At 36.1% G+C, this 6,516-nt stretch overlaps 1 long non-coding RNA gene across 5 annotated transcripts; it reads right to left on the reverse strand.

Annotated features, from left to right (window-relative positions):
• Window positions 1–2,981: 2,981 nt before the first annotated feature.
• LOC127127971 (uncharacterized) lies at window positions 2,982–5,846 on the reverse strand. 5 transcript variants are annotated; one of them, XR_007805580.1, is made up of 4 exons: window positions 5,250–5,846; window positions 4,731–5,132; window positions 4,058–4,347; window positions 2,982–3,695 (listed from the first exon to the last, which is right to left on the reverse strand). It is a non-coding gene; the product is annotated as an uncharacterized LOC127127971 (long non-coding RNA). The 5 variants fall into 5 exon arrangements; XR_007805578.1 differs by having other exon boundaries at window positions 4,035–4,347; XR_007805577.1 differs by lacking the exon at window positions 4,058–4,347 and having other exon boundaries at window positions 3,216–3,695; window positions 4,731–4,885; window positions 4,965–5,132; window positions 5,250–5,841.
• Between the last annotated feature and the right edge of the window lie 670 nt (window positions 5,847–6,516).

A 6,516-nucleotide genomic window follows, 5' to 3' on the forward strand; every position in this document is an offset into this window, starting at 1 on the left:
GCTTAATCTAATTGTTGCTATAGGATAGAATCCTTAAATTCGATTGATGAATGATGATCCCGAATCAATTTCGTGTTAACATAGCCTTTATTTTATCACGAACGATCAAGTTATGTCTGCTTAATTCGCAATAGTTTTTAATTTGTTTGCTTAATTCGGAATTTGGGAATATTACTCGCATAATTTCCTTTACGCTTGTTAATGGTAATTGTAATCGAATAGGAGCAGACCCGTTAGGGATTTGGAATTTTATAAGAATCAATAATAAGTCGGAAGATGGTGCAGTAGGTTGGTTCGTGTCAGTTTATTTTATAATCACTTTTAAACATCACTTTTTCGAATCTAAACCAACCAACCCCCCCCCCCCCTTTTTGTTCTATCGGTAGATTAATTAAACAAGAATCCTTGAGAACGATATTTGAGTCAATTTGTCGTTAAACTACATTTTTGAAAAACTACTCGTTTTGATCCGCGTGCGACAGCGGATCAATTATGAATGCGGTTAGTGGTGAGGATTGCTCAGATTCAGTTGCTTCTTCAAAGGAGTATCAAGGCTAGCGATATCATATTGACTCAATCATGTCTCATTTGTAATATTTTCTTGTATGTCAATGCATCATTCAATTGTGAACTTGTTTGTTTTTGAATAATAATCATAATGGAATAAACATGCATGTTTTTCTTAAATCCATTCGTGTTCACTCATACTTTATTTTATCAGTATCATACTATTTATCAAATAAAATCAAAAGAGAATGATGCAATTAAAAGTACGCAAGATCGTTGCATGTATGCTTTCGAATAAGACTATGCTGATGATGTAAGGCATTGTTCAATCCCTAAACACTGGAGATATAAGGAAGTTAATCCCTAGTCAACCCCTTCGGGCCTTGTAGTAGGAGTTTCTTTCTTTTATACATACAAACCCTCATGTTAAACCATGGGCAGGATAGTATTCAGTTCAGTTTAGACTTGCATCCAAATTTCAGAACGAGAATACTTCATCAAGTGATCAATCATACCATATCCCCTCTCAAGAGGATGGAATCATAAAATCCAGAATGGTTATTCCTTACCCATTAAAAGGAGTGAGATAGTCACAACCTGTGCAACAAATCGAGAAAGAAATGTCATAGGATTTGCTCGAGAACAAAAAAGAAAAGATGAAACCAAATGAAAAATCAAAAGCAAATAAAAAGCCCGTTAAGTCAAGAACTTGAAAACAAGATTGACTTAGGCAAAAATTAGGGCATCCCGGTGGGCGTTGGCCCAAATGATCAGCCCAGGCAAAAATAAGAGTAAACAAAACAAGAGAATCAGAGGATCATCATCAAAATCCTCAGAAAGAGCAAATCTTCGTGACTGCGAACAAAAGCAAAAGGTGAGTGGCTATCACTCCAAATGCTCATTGGGTTCCATAACCATCATTGCTGATATCCGAAATCCTTTTCTAGAAGATGAACGCTTGTTTTAAGCTAACTGAATGTAGGACTAGAGAATATCACGAAGAATGGGCGGGTTAGATTAGGTTTTGAGCCTTATATCCTTTTCTTCTGAAACCGTGAACCAAGTCATGTTACAATCCTTAAAAGACCTAATTGAAGCATGGTCTATTTCGAAAGCATACTATGGTAAGATCACGTTAAGATGACTCTTAAAAGATTTACTTGTCATCTGTGTTGATACTGATATGACATTCTAATAAGTGATTCGTTCACTAGATGTCATAATCTTAGCGAACACACTTGAGTTTCCAAAACTTGCATGAACATGACATTACAATTATCATTTTCAAAATGAGCATTTTTACATGCGAACAGTCATTTGACATCAAGGAAGCTTACATGTTGGGAAGATTGAACAATCTCCTGATATCCCTTAGCTCATATCTCTTCAAGAAGACAACCAATCTGGGGCAACCACGTTGAGATTCTACAAATCTCTCTCAATCAGCCGGACAGGGGCAAAGTTACTTCAAAGCTCACATTGGGGTAAGCTACCTTAAGAGCACGAGAAGTCAATCCTTCCCAAGATGGTTGATCGAGGGAGTACAATTTCAAGACGTTGGGGCTAGGCAGTTTGAGATACTCAGATGTTGAAACCACTCCGTAACTTGTGACTGGGGCAGTTGGTGCATATGTCCAGTACAGCGAGACAAAGACAGGCTACACAGGCACAAGGTCCCTCCATGTTCTAGACATAATCCAGAGGTGTTACAACAGCTTTTGAGCTTGAAGTTGGTGTCGGAGAATCACGTCTGGACGATCATCATCTTATCCCAAAATCCCCACCGCCCTCTATATGAGCATCTGACTTAACCATTATATAAATCATTATCATGTATAAATCACGTTGTTTCACTCATACTTATCATTCATAAAGCATAACATGAAACCGTGCAAACAAGAAAATCCAAAAAAAATCAATTTTGTCAACTAACCCAAAGCCTAACCTTTGCTTGACAAACCACAAAACTCTCATCACGTTACGTCAACTCTTAATGGGCAAATTTTTGGATACGTTAGTATTTAACCCTCTTCTACCTTGAATACCTAAAAAGCTTCCGCAATTCCTGTATTCAGGTTCAAGAAGATTAAATAGGGACAGTTGTAGTACCCCAAAATTTGCCCCCCATTTTTGCTTTCTCATCTAATCCATAACCATTCCATCATTTTTCTTTAACCGGTTAAGTTGAGAAAATATTATTTTGTTACAAATTAACCTTGACCTTTTTCCATTACTAGATGTCCTTTTGACTTGATTTTCGTTAATGGGTCAAACCCGTTTTTAGCCCATTTTAATATTTCTAATCGATTCATTATCTATTTAATAAACCATGTTACATTTTATCCCTTTTCTAAATCAATTAACCATTTACCATTTCTAGAATTAACGATTCGATCAAGTCAAAAATTACAAACACAATCTAACTTTCCCTTTCAATTTTTCATTCAAAAATCCAACTTCCATACATAGTTATCATAATAAGCTCATGGCACATTTCAAGTGAGCATTCCAAAAATAAATCTAAAACTAACATGTTACTTGAAGGTTCTAACATCACCATATCCATTCCATACACATCTTATATAAACACTTCCTGCATTGCAAAACAAGTGGAGAGCATTAAGCTTCGAGAAACTATTATCATAATGTTGTTACACTTGTATATACATGCATCTTGCATCATACATGGGCATTAGTTCCACAAGCATTTCACATCATAATCAACACATTATCATCCAATGTTCAAATTGACTGCCATAGCATTATAAACCAGCTGCCGTGCCGAATATTTACTTCATCACCATTACACCATGCTACACTTTAAATTACATTAAATATTAATACAAGTACAATACAATCATTTTTCTACAATCGACAAAGCCATTATGCTATATTCAAAACCTTGGCACACAATTTTCATTAACTACGAGCAATAAACATAACCAAATCAACTCCAACTTACCTAACATAGAAATTTTTCGTAATAATAATTTATTCTCATTCAACTCAAATCTAATACACAATTGATAATTAATTGATGCATTCAATATAATGCCTAGTAATAATACAATTTTCTTTCTTCCAATTCAATCTCTTAAAACTTCCTGTACAAGAAGCTTGCTTCCAAATTATACTCGTTCATCTCCATCACCAAATCATTCCCAATTTATATCCAAGCAATCTCCAACCTGAAAAACCATATGAGTTTCACCATGTGATATCGTTAATTCCCAAACAAAAAGAAGACGAGTTAACCGAAGGATAATGCATTCCTACTGCTACACCAGAACATGAACTAATTATATTAACTAAACCTGCACATGTTGATTCAAGGGAGAAAATCAAGCTCCATGGTAAGCTAACAAAAACGTATCACATTGCAAATTCCAATTCAGTTTCACTAAGAGAATGGAATTAAAATTTAGTGGTAACAACTCAAACCAATTTTACTTCCAATTCACTAACAATGCTTTAATTAAGTTATCAAGTGATTAATAAGCAAGCTTCGGTTGATCTTTATAACCTACCAATTGAGATTTCATTAGCATACCCGATCCGAATGAGCAAGCCGTTACTTGGTAATCCACAATAATAAGAATCCAGAATGTTTTTACAAGTCATAGTTCAGTCCCTAATTCATGCGAAATCGGAATCATTCACATTAGCATAATTTTCACCAATTACCAATTACAATGGCAATAACATTTAACCAACTCATCATTGTTCAACTAACATCCAACTCACTACTTGGATTAGCTAATGGTTTTTTAAACCAAGTTAACATCAAAGTTTCGTCGACTTAGCGTAGCTGGTGGTTTAATCGCGACTTAAAAGCACCCCCTACAAAACAGAACCAAAAGCCAATTTCATTTGAGGTTCTTCTGACTAACTTTCAATGAACTTAAACCAAAAACTAACCATTTGAAGTTAACTTAACCAATTAACAAGTTAATAAATTTCACTTACAGCAAAGTGTAATTTCAATTCCCACTGTAAGTATATAAATGCAACACAAACACAAATGATATAAAAAGGGAATTTCAAACTGATCTAACCTATTTGAAGAAAATTTAAGTTTTAATTTGCAACTAACTTATTCCATTTACAACCAACTTGGAATTTTATAACTAACTTCATTAATAGCCAAATTGCAAAAATACTTAACAGAAAGTTCAGTAAGTTAACTTGCTTAACTAACCTACCCAAGAGCTAACCGAATTTACCTGCCCGGTGTGCCCGATTCAGTTGCAACTTCATGCTCTCTATATAACAAAGCATTGCCATCTTCTTCATTCTCTTTTACCATTCTTCCACTCCACTCTTCATTCTCACGACTCTGCATCCTCATCTTCTGCCATCACCTTCCTCCAATTTCGCTCTGCAACACAACCAAGTCAAACAATCCAAGGAATTGCGAGAAGAAGAAGCGTAACAGGAGGATAGCAGAGGGGACTCACCGGAGAATTTCAGATTCGCCTACAATGTTCTTGATCCCGAATCATTCGCCGATTAACAGCAAGCAGAACATCGTCTCGTTCCTTCACCTTCTGCATCAATATGCCTCACGTTCTATTTCATTTTGCCGGCACAACATTAAGGTGAGCGACTGCCGTAACCGCGACGCACTGCACCGCAACCAAACTCAGAATAAGGAAGAAGAATAAAAAGAGAAAAAGAGAATTGAGGCGGTTTCAAAGGAGGAGAAGATTGATTTGATACAAGTTTTCGCCGTTAGGACGAACCTGTGAGTTTTCTGCCTTTTTTATTCTATTGGTAGTTGTTATTAGACGCCATTAGGATTTGCGGCGGGGCAATCTTGATAAGTCATTGGATCAGTGAATTGAATCCATGCGCAATAATGTTAAGCAGTGAAGTGTGAATCCATGGAGTTCGGTGTTGAAACGCGATATTAAGCGGCGTATTTACAACATGAACCATAGCGCGTTTCGGATGACTCGAAGCCGCTCTGAAATCGTGAAACAACACGATGCCATGGCAGATGCACGGAGAGCATAACGCCATGGCAGATGCGCGACGAACAAAATACCGTGGCGGGTGAAGGACGAACGTGATGCGATGATGATGAACACCTGAATGCGGAACAAGTTCTAAATCGCGATGAAGAATTCTCCAAGAGGCAATCCAGAACGCCACGCCAGTGTGATTCCTTCTCCGAGCTTTTTTAATAAGCTCTTCTCAGCATTGATTTCTCCGATTGAGATCGGTTGCCTCCTTTTACATAAGTGATTGCTGTTTTTTTTACGTTTCAGGTTGTGCAAGCTTTCTGTTAATGGCTGAAAACCGGGTTTGGGCCTAGAGTCCTGTTGGCTTCAGTATACACCATAGACCATCGTGGATACCGTTTTCTCACATTCTTATTAACACCCCAAGCGAATCATGCACCCCACTAGCTTGTTGAAGAAGATCATGGGCCTAAAGCCCATTGGTTGCTCTGCCACTGTTCATGTGCATCGTGGGCCTGCACCCCATTTTTCTCCAGAAGCTCATTTCTAGGTTTTTTTTCTGGTTTTTTTTCCTAATTGTTCTAGTTAGAAATTAGGATTTAATTAGGTTTTTTAATTCTTGATTAACATGGCAAGTTTTAGAATACTAATTAGAACATTAGGTTAACTAGGTTAATGGATTAGAAATAATATGATTAGTGTTAGAAAATAATTAGGGCATTAATTGATTTTTTAGAACTTTAGGTTTGATTAAAAATTAACTAGAAATTTAAACTTTGGCTTAGAATTTGATTGATTTTAGGATATTAGGATTTAATTAGAATTTTAATTAGGACTTTGATTAGATTTTAATTAGTCTTTGATTAAATTTAGAATCATGACCTTTTTAACATTAGGTTAGGATTAACATTAGGATTTAATCAACCTTAGACCATAGAATTTGACATATTTTTGCAAATGACCATTTTGCCCTTATGGGCTTAATTTTGGCATTTTATGATAGAATGGTATGATCCCTTTAGGATTAGAATGTGACATAGAATTT

The sequence above is a fragment of the Lathyrus oleraceus genome, chromosome 3, assembly GCF_024323335.1.
Source record: "Lathyrus oleraceus cultivar Zhongwan6 chromosome 3, CAAS_Psat_ZW6_1.0, whole genome shotgun sequence".
NCBI classification, from domain to species: Eukaryota; Viridiplantae; Streptophyta; class Magnoliopsida; order Fabales; family Fabaceae; genus Lathyrus; species Lathyrus oleraceus.